Raw genomic sequence first — 17,657 nt, 5'->3', positions numbered from 1 at the left:
CGATTACTGATAATGTTTACCCCTATTAATTTAATCTTCATAAATGACTTGCATGATGGTAATAATTACAAGTTACTGTTACAAATTATTAAACAAATAAAGTTAATTAATTATCGGAAATAGATATGATTACCAGCAAGTTTCACTTGTTAGTGGTAGATTTAAAATATTGAAACCTTTTTTCGCATTAAAATAAAAAAAGGACGCAATATATGAACGACAGTTCTAATTAATTTGAAGCGACAGATGGCCTAATAACAGTCTGCTGACCGGTAATTACACTCGGTAATAGGTTTCCATCGCGCCAAATTATCTTCCAAATCATCTTGGCGAGCGACTAGAGTTTGTTGAGGAACAAACAAAGTGCTGGCGCGTTGCGCAAGCTTCGCGATAGGAGCGGAGAGGAGAGACGGTGGAATATCAGCGCGCACACACACGGGAAAGGCAACCCTTGGAGCGCGGCAGGAAGGAAACGCGAAATAAATATAGCGCGGCGCAGAGAGCGCGCGGCGAGCTTGGGAAGCGGCGTGGGCGACGGGGAGGGTCCGCGCCGGGGACTGGAACTGGACGGCAGTCCGGCCAGAAAGATACATATTTTTAAATATTTTAGTCACGGTCCGCAATCGCCTCGTCACGCAGCCTTGCCACCTACTGCCTGCTATACCCATTACGTACCTACTACTTACCAGGTACGTGCCTGGGCATCGCCGCGGGTACGCCGCGCGTTTCTGGCTTCCTCGTAACCCGTTGCGGTTCTCTCTCTCTTTCTCTCTCTCTCTCTCTCTCTCTTTCTCGCTCTCTATCTGTCCATCTTCTTCTCTCTCTTCTTCCAGTTCCTTTGTGACTATCCGGTGTGTAGGTAACTATGGCGCGCAACACGCGAGCTCTCTGTTCGCCGACCGAGCGTGTGCGTGCGTTCCGCGTGTATATCGCCGTATCGCGCGACTCCACGTTCACGCGAGAGCTTTTACTGGTCGAAACGCTTCGGCTGCGCCGGGAAATGTAACCGCCGCAACCGTCTCTACCGCTGTCGCAATGTCCTCGATGGCTGACGTTGAAGATGGAGAACGGACGTTAGCGCTTCCCTATCGCCTTACCTCAAACTGTCATGGAAGTTAGCTGTTTTTGGAAAGAGATCGAGCTCGACGCGAAAAATTATTGCAGAAGAATCGATCGAAAAATGCCTTTTATCATTCTCATGTAATGATATTTTTTTTTAAACCGAAGACTCTTGTATGAAATGAAATAAATATTTCCCTTATATATATATATTCACACTTTGATTTAGATTAGAAGTACCATTTGCTAAGAGTATTTTATCGAATAAAATTTATTAATATTTTTAGAATTTATAGATATATAAACTATTATGTTATTATTATTATTATTGTATCATATTATTATTTTTATTAGATGCAATATTTCGGGTTATTTTTATAGGAAAAAAAAACAAATGTTCTATCGCTGATGTCTTTATACTGAGTATTTTTATCTTGGCCTTAAATAATCTTATTATAATATTGTGCACCAATTATTATGGACAGCGGTCTCGTGCATTATTCATCATGCGCATACATATTGCATGCTCTTTTATCTATTACTTTTCAATTATCGTGACAAGACAATGCTGCTTGTGTTGTGTTATTATTAGCTCGATATCTCGAATGATATTTTGGCAACGTTATTTAAAGCGCATATTTGTTTTTGAAACAATCCGCTTTTGTACCGTACATGCTACATTCCATATACGTTTTTAGTAGAACACCGGATGTCCTCGAATCGTCATCTTCACCGGACATTGTGTCCATAAAGGCATAAATAATACGATTCTTTTGTCTTACCGCTTTGTTGAATGCTATTTTTATGTTCAATTTTTTGCAGCACTTCTTTCTTCAAATATAATCATCTAAACATTTTATTTTCTTAATGTGAATAAATACGATATTAAGATTTACGTCCTCTAAATCGATTCTGAACATGATTTAATAAATTACGGTAGAAAAGGCGTTAATAATGTTCAATTAAATGTCGCGAGGCAAATATAAATATCGATGGCTGTGTCAGATCTTTATTAAATCGCGCGTTAATTCCAATTTGCGAAGCTGAACAAAGTAATTTCGCGCGAACGTTAACGCAACTCGGAGACAGTTCCGAGAGCTCGACGAGCTTAGCGAGGATCAGCGCGAAAGATCGAGCGACGAGGAAAAGGTTTTCACGGATGGAAAGTGAAAATCCCCGCCAAGGTGGAAGCGGATTCGTCCTTAAGTACGCGGGATCTCGCGCGGATTCGAGAAGCACGGCGACTAGAAAGAGCGGTGGCCTGACACGAATTTAACGAGTAGACGCGTCATTAAGGGGGTGTTGGATATACGGGGCCGTAAGCCGAACGGGGGTGGGGGCGAGAGGACTGCGGGAGGAGGGGTACGGGAGCAAGCTGCGGTGGAAATGAAGGCGCACCGTGCCTGGAAAAATGCGAGCCTCCGTCTCCCAGCATACATTTCCATACATCAACCTATCTAGCTACAGTTGGTGCGAGCGCGATGGCGACGCGGCGAGCGAAGGAGAGTCTGTGGATAAGGGGACCAACGGAATAAATCCAACTAATTAGACGAGAAAAACCGCGGATTAATTACCCGTCGCCTTTGCCTCTTCCTCCTGGCCGCCTCTTCGCCATCCTTCGCCCGAGACTCTTGCATCCGGCTGGTAAACAATTTTTCATTCCGCGTTTGACGTCGCGACTCATCCCTCTGGCCTCGTACGTCGATTATCGTCGTTGTATAAAGTTTCCGATGCCGTAGGAGAGATTATCCGATCGATTGTATTTAAATGTAAAAGTGTAAGGAAGATGCCATTTCGATTTTATCCAATCTTTGACAATCAGGTTGGTTTAAGAAGCTCTCCCCTCGTGTATATCTTTTGCAAAATGCTGATCTGCCGAATAAAAGGCTCGCGTTACGCTCTCTCGCAAGGCAAATACTGGAACGAAAGCAAAAGTAGGAGGATGACAGAGGCGCGAGGCTTACCGGGGAGTCTTTATAGCGGGTCTACAGTTGTATACACACGTACACAGGCGTACACACACCCCCGTGCACAGCTATGGAAGCTTTCTCGCGACGCGGAGTGTTTGCGAGCCTTTCGAAAGCTCTCGGCTTCGAGCGAGTCCGTGCTGGGGGATGACGGTGGAAACGGAAGGATAGAAGGCTGAAATGCAGATTTCGCGCGACTCTCGAGCCTCGAAAGCACCTCAACCTCCCCCGCTTACGCTCTCGTGCCTTCAGCTCCTCCCTTACTACTACAGTTCACCTTTTCCCTATCCTCGATCTTTGGCATCCAGCGTTTCTCATCTTCCCGTGTCTTCGTGCCTCTTACCGCGGTCCTACCTCTCGTTTCCTGTGTGCCCGGCCCTCCGATTTTCTTAGCGCTTAGACTCACTTTAGGACTTCTATAGTATCGCCGAAAGGGATATCCGTCGGTGACCGACTGCTTGGATACTTCACTGATATCGCCTGATATTTCAATGTTTCGATTGCTGACAATCAGACAGTGTTATATTATTTAATATTTCTCATTAAAACTACTTAATATAAATTAATGCTTTATAATTGATTCTTTATATATTTTATATTATTGTATTAATTTTTTATACATCGTCTCCTATTTTGAAATATTGCACATGTAGACATTTCTATACTGTATATAATTAAAATTTTACCATACGTTTCGACTTCATAAATTTTACAAAGGAGACGTTAAAATACGAGTACCTTTCCACTCCCGCGAGATTGTCTTAGGCGACATAAATTCACCCCGAGATTTCTGTCAAACTATTCCTGAGAACAGAGCCTGGCGCATCCCGCGCGTTCTCCCGGATATATCTGAGAGTCTAATAATTCATTTTATGGAAATATCGCCGGGAAAGCCCGGTCAGAGGACACGGCGCGATCGGTGCCGAGACGCCGGCGAGGGGGAGGAGGGAGAATGTTGAAGAAGCCGAGGGGAGGAGAGGCAGCATATTTTTCCCCGAAATTTAGCGTGGCCGATTTCGAGCCAATAAATCAAACTGACCGGTCACGGGGATAGATCTCCATATCGAAATTCCTTAGCATATAGAGTGCAAGCTTGCGTAACCCCTCGGACTTGGTCCGAGTCTTGGTCGGAGTTACTTTAGATCGAGGGAGACGTTAGTCGCCCCGTCTGCTTCCTCAGCGAGTCGCTGTATCCTTCACGACTCGCGGAGATGACGGTCCACCGAAGCCTGGCTCGCTATTTTATGAGGTAGCTTTTCTGTATGGAGATGGCTGGCAGCGGCGACGGCGACTGGTTGACTGAATAAAAATTACGGAATATGTTGCATATAAAGTAAGTGAAAAACAGACCGAGATGATGAATTACCGCGGGAACAAGAGGGGGTGGCGAAGATAACGCCCAACGCCATCGATCACGGGCCATGGCCAGCAATGACGCGACCTCTTTTCTCCTCACCTCTGACTGCCGCCTCTCCCTTTCGTGTCGCGGATGAGATTATCGTCTACTTCCTCCTCACCGGATCTCTCACCCGATACACAGAGGCTCTATCAATTTCTTACTTCCTCCCAGAAGCTAACACGCCGCGGGTTCAAATGACGCGCGGTTAAACAAAGAGCTCCTCGGCGTTATTAATGGAAGCTTCGCGCCTGAAGCGCCTTCGGCATCGTTTAACTCTTGTCACTTATATTTTGAAAATATCAAGAAAAAATTAGTTTTAAGATTAATAAGCTTCTAGTATCTTTTCTTCTTAAAATATAATAATAAAAAATACAATGATATCTATGAATGTATCTATAATAATAATTCTCCAATAATGAAGTCTAGCAAAACTTTACAGGTGTAAATTGATAAGACAGTACTATTAAATAGATAAATTAAAAGTTATCTCTAATGTTTCACGTATTTAGCTTGATTTCGTGGTGTTCGAGCATGTGCACGAGCCGGGTGTCTCGGCCGTATCAGATAGGTCAGTCGTTTCGTTTCGGCCTTTTTCCGGTGATAGTCGTCTGGCGATGCTCGACGACGGTGACGGCGTGACGGTTACCGTCCTTTTCTCCTCTTTCTCTCTCTTTCTCTCCGTGTCACCCTCGGCAAACCACCCCGTTGCGGCGTGTAAGAGCATCTGACGCTCTGTCGCAGCAGGCTTCTGGGCTCTTTAGATCGTATCACGGAGGTCACGGTGCTTATACGCCGGTCGCTAACATTTTTTTAAGAACCGACGATAGCGTCTATCGGACACGGCCAGTGCGCGCACCGATACGATATAGTCCAACGACGACAACAACCGGTAGATAGATGTATAATACGCAAGAGTAGGAACATGAGCGTGGATGCGCATTTATCATGCGAGAGAGATAGAATCGGAGCTGGAGAGAGAAGCCGCACGAACAAGCGCGTGGGTACTTGTTACTTATGGCTGCTATGGAGAATGGCACCTGTCGCGCAAGGTGCGCTACCAAACTTCTTCCTTTTTCCTTACGATAATCCGCCGTGGAAAAGAAACGGATAATTATATACCGATAATATCGAGGAAAATCGTTCCCGAGATAAACTGTCAGCCGTTGCGAAGAATCCGTCTAATTGAAAAAAGAGCATGCTTGATCGTAAAAAAATGACACATTTCTTCTTACATCAATTGTCAATCGTCAATCAACTTGGATAGGATTGTCATAGACGTCAATATTAAGCAATATTAAGTCTATTTGATTCTTAAGGAATATAAAGTCAGTGTTAAAAAAAAATTGTTCGACTCTTAATGAGATTCAGATTTCTGTTTTCGCCGACGTTGAAATATCTATGTAATGTTTACATGAAAGGAAAGGTGGACATTGGTTCTCGTCCGGCTGCGTGTGCGTGAAAGTGTAAGTTTGGCTTACGCGGGCCCAGTGCAGGTGAACGTTTGCCGCGCGGAGCAGGTGGACCAACGATCTTCGGGGCCAGCACGAACCGACACGGCTGACCTCGGATATCGGTAAGATCCAGACGAGACTTCTTGCAGCTGCGCTTTACAGTCTCGCGTGTGCGCGCGGCTTTATACAAAAGGCCATAATCGGGCATAACGTCAACACGGGATAATTAACAGTCGAATCTGGTAAAGAAAATCAATTACCTCTCAATATTGAATATTTCGAAAGAATATTATATTTGCGTACCTGGAGATACCTCGAGCTTCGACATCTGTCTTTGTATTTAAATGATTTTTATTATCTCACTTTGAATATCGTAAGTTAAATCTTCCGAATGTAATAAAAACCCTTGCGATATCTGATGCGACAATAAATGCGCAAACGGATGACGACATTTGCTACTTATATATCTAAATATTTCAATGTCCTTCGGATAAAATCAATCGCATTTATTGCGAGCTACAGATTACGAAGTACTTTGCAGGTGTGATTAAAAAAAAAAAGACACTTCCCGCTCCGTCTTAATTCATTATCAGACGATGTCGGAGTGGAATAAACTCGCCGAATAAACTCGCGGTGGAGAGCTCGCACATTCGGCCGTGTTATCGCGAGATCGAGACCTAGGATACAACCTCAGGATAAGGTCCTGCGAGCTTTCCCGAGATCCCTGCATTACCACGTGGGTATTCCGCGCCCACGAAAAGAGAGAGGGTGGCGGAGGGTGGAAGGGACTCGGCATCGGGGATACGAACCCCCCCGGGTGGCAAGTAGATCCCTGCAACGGGCTTGCGCGACCAAAGTTCCCTCCTCGCTCGAGCTTTCGCGCGGTAAAGCGCGGCGCTTCGCATCCCGGCGACTTCCGGCAGCTGGCCTCTCTACAGGCTTTTCCCGGAACTACAGTTCCGGTGAGAACTGCAGGCGTTCGTATCGCGACGTGCCGCAAGGGCGATCTCCTCTTTATCGGCGCCCTCGGGAGCGCGTCTCCTCGACACCCCTCGTGTTTTTTCTGCCCCTCCGGCACAGGTAGACGAGAGGACCCGAGAGGGCGGTAGAGAGGGAGGAGAAGGAGTCGTCGACCGGGCATCGTCATAAGGAGATATCGCGCGAGATATACGGACGCGCTGTCACGGCTGGCGCACCGCGCGGTCTAACGCGGCGGCAACGTGTGCCGCTGTCATACCAATTAATCGCCGGGAGATTCTTATCGCCATGGGATGTTTTCAGTCACTTCGGCTCTCTCTCTCCCTGCCTTCGTTCGCCTTCCCTCCTCCCTCCCTTCCGAGGGGTCGCTCTGTCGCGCTCGTGTATACGCGCGCTTTCCGCTCTTAATTTATGAAAATCGCACGACGCACGGTCGTAGAAACTCTGGGGGCTCTTTGAGAAAGCTGAAGGCTGCGAAAGTTCCTTCGAAAGCTCGTGCGCGCGGCAAGTTTGCCGCTCGATAGCTCGCGGATCGATTTGATGTCATAACCACGTCCGCTGACGTGACGATGGCTTCGCTAAGCGATATACCGTGGGTGACTTTAGTAAGAAATATCGCTTTTATATTTTGCTGTGGGAACTTTGTTACCTCGTAGTCCCGGGAAATTTATGCAACGGAAAGAGACGAAAGAATTAAATGGAAGAATGATAATTATAAATCCTTGGCGAAGATAAAATAATTATATCCTATTTCTTCTCCCGCTGATAATAATCTTTTGGTAAAACTCACAAGCCAGGGAGATAATTCTTGATTTAATACGAAACTTCGCCGAGTGACTGAAAGTTAAGTCTGCAAAATGGAAATTAGCTGTTGGTAGAATGAGGTCAATTGTACGGTATAAATGTTACGTTCCAAAGTTGCAGCTATAACTCAACGTTCTTTTCCTCCTTGGACGAGTAAATTTTGGGGAAGGTCTCGAAGAGAGGACCGATGCGTCTCTCTCATTTCGGCTGACGCCGTATCGTCCGATCCGTGGGAACATTGTTTTGTATTCCGCGTAGGTAGACCGAGAGACTCGACCTCGCGGTGTGTGAATGAAATTCAAGGCGGGTCGTCGGTCAGCCCGGTACGTCTAGGATCCCGCGTTTGTCCTCGTCCCGTTCTCGCGTGTCGTCGACGACGAGGACGCGGATCGACGCGAGCAAGAATGATACGCGCGGGATATGCGAGGGAACGTGGGAAGATCGCGCGAGAAAAATCGGTCGATTCGCGACGGTAGGATTCGTACATGACACCTCGACAACGGGCGATTATAAAGTCCCGCACAAAGCCGTTCTCACGTATTTTCTTCGGGATACTCGGGAACATCGATCGTCGTATCTTGTTGTTCCTTCGGTGAAATTTATTGCGATTCTACATCACAATTAACCATCTACCATCGACTCTGTTGCTTCTTTCGCTTATTACGATTTCGGGAAGCCTTTCGCAGACCCGATGGCTGTCGCGAGATATCATGAAAGGTAAACTAAAAGAAAAGCGCGCAACTACGGTGGATGCGTAGTTTTGGCTCGCGCAAACACCGAGCGCGAGCCGATAGCGATGTAGGAGAAGGAGAGAGAGCCGTGTAACCAGAGAGGGAAACAGAAATAGGAGCGCGCGACGGGATGGATGAGACGGGAGCGAGAGGGAGAGAGCATCGCGAACAAGAGGAAGCAGCGAGTGATTGATTTTTGTCGTGGCTTTGCCCGACGCTATCCGCTATATCCGCGATTGTGCAGACCCGCAGGGGATATTCCCGGCGACGACGTCGGGCGCCGCGACGCCATTCACCGATTGGCGGTTGCCATCCCCCAGGGGCGGCGCTAATCACCAGACCGTGCAGCAGCGTGAGTCTGTACTGCACTCGCCTCGAAAGCACTCTACCGTGCATCGGTGCCTCCGATGTATATACATATATACCCAACCGTACGTACATATATATATATATATATATATATATGTGCACGGTATATATGTACGTGTAAGAGCAACCGCATCGAACACGCGTACGCATTTCACATACGCACACGCGTGCGTAACGAGAACGCACACATGCGCGCGCGAAAACGAAAGTGCGCGCGAGCGGGCAGTGTCCCCTCTCGCGTTGGAGTCCGCGAGAGAGCACATCGCGGAGTCGGGAACAGGATGTGAAGCGACGACTATGACGACGGGAAATGGAGTCGCGCGGCGATCGCTTTGTTCCCGAGCTGGAACGAGAGGGAAAGAATCTACCGGTGGAGAAGAGAAAGAGTGTCTCCCGTGTATCGCGGGAGACTCGCTCAATCTCCGGTTCGATCCGGGTTAGCGAGCCGATAAGGCGAGCGATCGGTGGCACCGGGACTACTAACGCGCGGCACTAACGTTGGATCTAGCGTTAAATCTCTAGTCGGTTGGATCGAGCGCGCAATCTCGTGCAAAGTTCAACGTCGCCGTGGTATGCGCGAGGCGGCTTCAGAGACGATAAGATGCGAGATAGGACGGATGCGCGACTCTGAGAAACGTCGGAATCTAACGTCTAATCGCTCCGCGAACGTGGGAGCCGCGTGCGTTAAATAAAGGTCGTGTTACGAGGTCTCTCCGCCGACTCCGAGGTAAAACGTGACGCATGAAAACCTAGTTATCGGCCACTTGACGAGTTTTTAATTGGAATAATCATCGTGCTCGCCATCGTTTCCCTATTTCGCAGCGATCCCGATTATATGTTTCTGTAGAAAGACGCCGAGATTGGCCCGATAAGTCGATCATCTCATTCGCGAACGCAGCGAATTGACGAAGGTCATCTCGATTGCTCTCGCGAAACCCGTACTCGAGAAACGTCACGCTTTGAATCATTAATTCAGGTTTCGCTCTCTCGTTGTAGCCTCGTCTCTTTTTATATTTTTCCACCGATTCTAAAAAGGGATATTGTAATAAATATTCCATTTGTGCAAAGTTCCAACGCATTTTTCATAACGCAGCATGATGCTCCAACTTTGCTATTTATTAGTATGCAAATTAGTACTCCAGATTAAACAGCTTCATACAAATAGCCACCCTCTTTCCCGGTATTCCGGGATGAAAGCATCGCGTACGTGTTCAATATCGTCATTGAACGAAAATGATTGGCGCGATGGCGCGAAACGAGCAAGAATCATCGTGGCGCGAGTTTGACGTCACAACCGTCTCTCGGACGACCCGGTGAGAAGGCAGCAGCGTCGGTCGCTCGATTTTGCGGTTTTCAGTGCGGACGACAACGATCAAAACCACCGGCGTTGATTTACGAGGATATGCCGTGGCGCGGTGGAGAGAAACCTGGCGCGGATCGTAGCCGGGAATGGGGTTTAGCGATCGCGCTGGCGGCAGCCGAGGCAGGCAGCAACGATACACACCGTTCGGCGGCAATGTAGTTGATAAAGGCCGATAAATCGCGAGTAAAACGGAGTGATAATATCGCGCGACGGTGGAACGGGTGGGATCGTTGCTGTTGGAGGTGGAAGAGAACCGGAGGAGAAGACGACAATGGTAGTGGCCGTGTAGGAGGCAAGGCGGTGTGGACGAGAGGGGTCGAGGGGAGCGACGTTTCTGCCTCGACGACGGCGGCCAGAGGGTGCGGCGGGTACAAAAGGGAAGGTGGTCGAGTTCCCCGAGGTGGGGAAGTCGCGGACCCAAAGTGGGGGAGTCCGTTACGTAGGGGGATGAGAAGGGGAGAACCGGTGGAGAGGGGTACGTTTCTCGTTGTCGCTTAAGCGAAACGAAAGAGAAGCCGCCGCTGCGAGGACAACGTAGGAGGGACCAATGGACATGCGCGGGTGTACCGCGACACCACGGCGACCTTCTGGCCACCTCCAGAAACAAAATGGCTACCTTGCCTTCTGGCATCACCGAGAGATGGCGATAGAACCATGTTCATCAGCTTTGACCAGGTTTCATTCGGACTTGGTAGACAGGGAGCAGAAAAATTCTCTTCTCGATGTAATAGGTAATCCTGGTACACCGGTAGGGAGAAGGTTGAAACTCGGGTCTCTCGTCGTGCAACTCGGGAGCTCTTTGAAAATGATCCACGTTGCACCTAGCGAGGAGAGACCTTCGAGTCTACAGTCAGCGATTACTTATCTTTAGCAAGGTGTCCGCGAAATGGACGTACACGATTACGCAACTACCCGAGCAACTATCGGTAGTTACTAGACAGGGTTATCAGGTTGCGGCACGACTCCCCTACGGTGTATGAATTAATATTAGATGCCGCGAAGAGAGCGCGTTTACATGTAATCACGAATGCTCCTCTGCGGAATTATATCGAGCGAAACGCCGGGGAAGCGTTATCGGAACGACCGATCGTGTGTTTGATTTACAAGATGCTCGAGAAACCATGCGCGCGCGTGTATGCGCTTCACACATGCGCGTTCTCGCGTGTAACACAGCGGTAGATAGTTATTCGATACACGGCGTTAATTTGTCGAAAGCATTCGCGTCAGCGGCGCGAGAGTGAATATCATTTGAATGCATTAAGCATTCCTGCGTATATACGCGCTCTCGCGTAGTTAAGTAGCGCGCGCGTGCACGCGGCCGAGATCGCGCGCTCGCGTTCTTCGGGATCGAGAGCCATATATTTCAGACACACTGCGTCTTCCGTGTCTGATTCGAAAGATAATTGAGTCACGCTTAACACGCTTCACTTTACACGCCGGCATTTATGCGCGCTGTTACAACATAATTATGGCCCGGTGATCGTCGCGATAAAACTAATCTGCAGCGCGAACGAATTCCAATGTCGAATTTATTCCGGCGAAAAGAGTGTATAATTATTTAGCAAATTGTTTAGATGACACGTTCAAGTTTGTCATACGTACCTGAGAGAGAAGGAAACACGGATACGCTTTATGTATGATTCACGCCGTACGATGACATATTTTTCCTGAAACGAAAGGAAAATAAATTTAATGATGGATCTAAAAAGAGAAAGAAATTGATAAAATATTTTATACCTCAACATTTTGTCCAGATCTAGTTTCTCGGTATTAAAAATTTAATCAGAAGCTACTGATACATCGGTAAAAATAGCGATCTAAATTCAGCGAAATAAACATTCCCCGAGGTACAGTGAACCCCGCGGTTTCTCTTCCACGGAATAAAAATGTCAGCGCACGTCTGCTGGCAATGGTAGCGTTAGGTCGAGGAAGAAACGCGGGAGTATCTCCTCACTCCCATGCTCGTGGTTACAAGGAATCGTCTCGCAGAAATTTTCGTAAGACGGGCCTGTCGGAGACATTGATTGGCGAGCGACGAGGCGCGCGGTCGGTCCGAGCATCGGTCGCTTCAGCGTCGACTGAATGTTTTTAGGATGGTAGATAGGAGCTCTCATGCATATTCAACGGCACTCTCAACTCCTCCGTCACAGGAGGGAAAGAACCACCCCGCGCGCCCGGCACACCCCTTCGGCTCCCTATACCTCGATAGAGAGAAAGGAGATGGGATAGAGATGGAACGACGACTGTTCGGATGTATAGACGGCTGAGCAAGAGAGAGAGAGAGAGGGAGAGAGAGAGGGGGAAAGAGAGAGAAAGAGAGAGAGAGAGAGTGACACGGAAAAAGGAAGACAGAGAGAGAAAGAGACAGGCAACTGACAGGGAGAGGAAAGGAGTCTGTAGGGGTGCTCACGATTTCCTTCATATTCTACGTCGGCTTTTGTCGGTGGTCCAAGATAACCAAGCAGCGACGTCTACCAACGATCCCGGATGACGATCGCGCGAGCACCAGATTACCCCAACTTCCCGAGAATTCCATAATGATTGGTGAATCCTTCTTCCAGACGACTTCCATCATCATGTCGTTCCACCCTTAGATCGCTGTTTACGCTTTTCGTCGTCGTTATTAAGCTCGCGCGAATTCAGGTCAGCTTGGACAAAGACCAGGAAAAGCTGTCGTCTCGTGTCAGTTTGCTCAAAGTATCGATGATTTTTTTGTCGAATCGAGGCAGTCTTTTGCGAAGAATCGTGCAGATTCTTAATGCGTTTGGTACCGAAATAAAACACGTGAGGTTTATATCGACGGGATCGCCGCGCAATCCCGTGAATTTCGGAGGCATGTGAAGCGCTCGTATGTTACCGCTGTCGAGGAAGACATCCAGATCAGAGAACTAGGGTGACCTCGTATACCTTCGACTCGTGGCGGATCGCGTGGTTGCGATAGCGCGCCTTGACCTCGCATCGAGTCCGATCTTCCGATAAGATACAACGGCGAGCAGAAGCTGTGGCGCTAAAGCCCAGTGTTCTTTGTATGTCACCGTTGATACCCGAACTGGCGACTGTCACGCAATTTCAACCAACGATGGAGACCTTAAACTCTGCGTCTGGTTTTGTAAAAATTGCACAAGTCGAGAACTGTAAAAAGTTAAAAACCATTTGTATTCATATGTTAGCTTTTCATCGATCAATACAAAGTTTTAAATTTTAGTATTGCCCTTGTGGATTTAAAAATTAATTGCAAATTATAGATTTGTAATAATTTTCGATCATTATATATGAAAACTGTTTATAAATGGAACAAAATTATTTTTGCGTATGATATCTGATTTGATCCAGATGATTTATTTTTACTACGAGACGTTTAGAATGAAAAGTCGAGGTTATCTGTGAGACGTCTGGCTAGGTGAGGGCGAAACTACTTCCGGATAATCTGATAGTTTTTCACTTGCCGGAAGATTTAACGCTTCGCGTGGAAGCCATCGCAAGCCAGATGTATATAAATATGGCTATTTATAAATACGACTGTCCGAGAGAAAGAGATAAAAAGAGATGATCCATCGATGACATCAGTCGTTTTAGAAAACCACGAAGAAGGTTCGACTCGCGTTACGGGAACCAGCTTACGGGGAAGGAAGTGTTCGGTTACGATGGCGATAAATTTCGAACGGAGGATTTCGCGGTTGAGAACTGCGGAAGCGTCGGCTATACAGTCGACGGAGGCTGAGTCCGTGGCTTCTCCGGGGATTGATATCCCTCGTCTTCCCCTTTGATATCACCCTCGCGAGCTGGCGAACCCCCCGCGCCACCCCCCGCCGTCGCCCTTGTTCATCCCGGTCGACACCCCCTTTGTGCGGGAAAGACAGATCGAACCACCCTGTTTACACTGCGATGCGATGATTTGCCAAATTAATTAGTCTTCCCTTGTCGCTTTCTCGCTTCGTCTCTCTCTCCTTCTCCGTCTCCTTTTGTTAGTCCTCTGCATTTCTCCCGTGGACCAGGAGGCTGCGCGTCTTCGTCTGTGCGTTGAATGGCCTCGACGTGTAAAAACCGCGAATAATCTTCGCCGCATAGAACCTGGCTTTCATTAACGGCAAGAAGGATGGGCTGCACGGTAATTTCTAACGAGGCTGCGAGCGGGTTCTCGCCGCTAGCCGCGTCGCAAAAACCTTTCTTCTGCGTCTCGGTCGTAGTGCTAAGCGTGATACCGAAACGGGATCGTTACCGCAAAAATGAAGTGACCCAATAAAAGAAGCGGAGATGCGCGAGACCAAGAGAATTTGCATTATGGATAGTTGCAAAGTTTCTTTCCAACTCATCCGCTCCTCGTCGCGTTTAAAATATATCCGATGCGTTATTAATTCTATGACATATAGTAATGTACTTTTTCAATAGAATTATTATCCTTTTTCTAAATCTGAATTTTCCGAACATGACATTTCGAATACGAGTCATCCGTCTACGCCTACACGATTATAAATTCCACAGCCTTCAAACATTTATATAACACTGCATCATTAGTCGATAAAGAATTGCATGGTGTAAGATGAGACTTTGCGAACCGCGAGATATTTAATGAAGGGTCGCATCGCGGACGATGTGCGGACGATAAGCATTTTCGAGATTCCCTTTGTTGAGAGACTGGCGCGAAACGTGATGGAGGATGGAAGGTGCTCGTAAAACGTCGAAGAGTTTCTTTTTCGCGGTGCCTCGTCGCTCCGGGCGTCGAGGGTAGGGGCGGTGCCAGCGAAATGAAATTAAACGGGTCCCTTTTTCGTCGTTGGAGCATCTCGTACAGGGTAAAAACGAGTGTGGACATCCGACACTAACCCCATGGCGACAATGGTAAATGCTAGGTGGCGATGACGGTGGTAATGATAGTGTTGCTTGATATCGTTGGAGGACGAAAAGTAACTAAAGTTCCTCGTCAAGTCGCTCGACGTGCTTTACCTGGTCGCTTAATATCATGACGTTATTTTTATATTTTTATTGTCGATGATTCTTATTTTTTTATTTGACGATAAATGGCATTCTCGGGATGATTGCTACTCTGCGACCCGCAACACGACCGTACGGACAGATGTTCTCCTTTTTCATCCTCTTGTTCTCTCATTAACATATTTTACGGTCGCGCGAAATGTAACCACGTTGCCGAGGATATTTCCAACGGCATACCGCGTACAACAATGTTTATCCGGGAGAGGCGAACGAAACAAAGATTCCTCTCGGTATCTAGAATTTCGCTCGGGGCTCATTATTTATCGTCAGCCCGAGGAGGGACAACTGCGACGGCGATCAAGATACGGTAAATGCACGTAGACAAACCGAGAATGGAATATACGCGAGGAATCGAGGAAGGAAGAGGACGGTGCGAGTAATCAGACGGATAGATCGTCTTGTTTTCGCGTTCCCGAAACGAAACCTATCCTCCTCCTCGTTTTCACGTCGCCTTCTTCTTCTTCCTCTTCTTGGTCTTTAAGCGAACGACAATCGATACCTGGCGAGGCCAGGCGGTGAGGCAGGCGAGAAAGAGAGCCAGCGGGGGCGAGAAAGCGAGAGGGTGGAAAGACGGAGGAGGAGGGTGGCAGGGTGGCGCCTCATATTTTGCTCATTAGCGTCAGCATCGTCGTCAGCGTCGGGACGCCCTCACTTCGCGCGCGCGGCACAGCTAAGGGTGGAGAGGGACCATCCATCATCTTGTCCTCCGTTTCGCTCACGTTCCACTCCCCTACTCTTCCTCCTCTTACTCTTCGCTCCTCGCTCGTTTCCGATCTCTCGCAGCCGGCTCTCGCGTTCGCCCTATCGACGATCCTTGAAAACGCTCGCGACGATGAACGGCGCCGCTCTTGTCGAAACGAATAGGAAAATATATCGCTTCGACCGGTAAACCGTTGACGAGAAATTTGTACGCCATTTCCACAATTCCGGCGATGGAAATGTGGAAATTGTGTATTACTTTAATCGCCAGTAAGGATCATTGTAATTGGAAATTTCAAGCAGCTTGGAGAAATTTGCCGAGTGAATCATTTGCCGGAACGGACTTTTCGCAAAAGGCGTTCCTCACTTTCTAAAGGGAATCGTTACATTCGCGCGTTTTCGTTTCGCGATGAGACGGATCGTTAGCTATGTTTGCGAGGTGATTATGGAAATGTTGGCGCGCGTTTCGTGAATCGGCGCGAAACAGCCGCGTCGAAACGCGATTCCCTCGATCGATCGGCGATTCCGCCTGCTGCGAAATGTTCGTGTATATCGATGGCTTGGCGATGCGGGGCTATGCAGTGCGGTGGTTTCTTCTCACGAGTCACACGGCGCGAACGATGGGCGACGCGCGGTTGCGGTTACCTACCAGCAGCTACCTACTTTCGCATGAAATCCGTTTTTAGCGACAGATCGTAAAGCGATTTATGTGTACGACCGGCTGTAACGTCGATAGTAAACGATAAACGCACGCGGCAGCTCGGCTGAATCCCCGGCCCAAACCCACCGCCGCGGTTAGTTGCCGCGTAAAGGACTTTATTACTCGTACCACCTCGCGTGCCACCTAGTTACGCTTCAATAGAAAAATCATAAACAGCCCTTTTTATACGAACTCGCCCGAGGGTGGGCGAGGGTGGCCACACGCTTTATTTAGGGAACGCGCCGATCTTCCTCCGAGAGACGTCGTTTTTTTCTTTCATATCGCCGCTCATCGGCAATTAAATCTTTTCTTTTCAAAGACGCGAGATTAAGATTTCAGGATATAAATCATACGTTTGTGAGAAACGGGGGTATTATTACTCACGATACTTGTAGCGTAGAATCGAATTAATGTAGAATATAAAGTGTTAATTAGAGGCGTGTCCTTGACACGTGCCTCTTTTTATAGTGTACGCGATCACTAACACAAAAATCGGTTATTTAATTAAAGATTCAGATAAAAATTCAGATAAAAATGTGAGCATCCATTTGACATTTAGAGAGATAGATTGTAATTTAAGTCCTTATAGAGAAGAGTGTGCTTCGCGGTTATATCCCGCAAGAATTTTCTCTTAAGGCTGAAGGCTATATATACAACACACTCTCTCGGGAAAATGTGTACGGCTCTCTCTATCTCGCTGTATTACAACATTATCATTAAATTATGAAATTATAAATATCTACGCGTAATAACATAATTAATAATCGCAAAGTAAATTGACGTGTACGCTTAAGATTGTTGTAATCGGCGATCTCGTACATAATCATGTCGCACCCGCGTCTTTACGGACGAACGTAATTTATAGCGTTTGATTGGCGAGTAATTACCGACGATTACAGATGTTCGGCAAATGAAACACATCTACATTGAACGTATATAATACATTAACATGGCGTATCGATAGATACAAATATGTATGTACAGCGCTTCGCAATCGTCTTATCGTACTCTTGCGGCTCGCCAACTTCGTCATAAATGCAGTTGGCAGTCAATGCCGTAGCCCACGCGCGACGCGATTCGCGTGGGATAATGCGCCTGTAAAACAGGTTGTTGCGTAAGGGAAATCCTAAGCATTTGCACGGGTT

At 47.5% G+C, this 17,657-nt stretch overlaps 1 long non-coding RNA gene across 3 annotated transcripts in view; it reads right to left on the bottom strand.

Moving 5' to 3' along the window:
* Positions 1-17,657, bottom strand: part of LOC105249897 — a 142,913-nt gene that overhangs the window by 87,473 nt on the left and 37,783 nt on the right. For 2 of the 3 annotated variants that reach the window (XR_003123327.1, XR_003123328.1), the window contains exon 2: positions 11,724-11,788. This is a non-coding gene — a long non-coding RNA (uncharacterized LOC105249897). Of the gene's footprint in view, positions 1-11,723; positions 11,789-11,858; positions 11,935-17,657 lie in introns of those variants that run through there. The other variant, XR_003123329.1, reaches the window with a different exon arrangement.

Source organism: Camponotus floridanus, unplaced genomic scaffold (assembly GCF_003227725.1).
Source record: "Camponotus floridanus strain SB8 unplaced genomic scaffold, Cflo_v7.5 scaffold5, whole genome shotgun sequence".
Taxonomy (NCBI): domain Eukaryota; kingdom Metazoa; phylum Arthropoda; class Insecta; order Hymenoptera; family Formicidae; genus Camponotus; species Camponotus floridanus.
The sequence above is the reverse complement of the archived record's forward strand: the minus strand, read 5'-3'. Positions and strand labels throughout refer to the sequence as shown.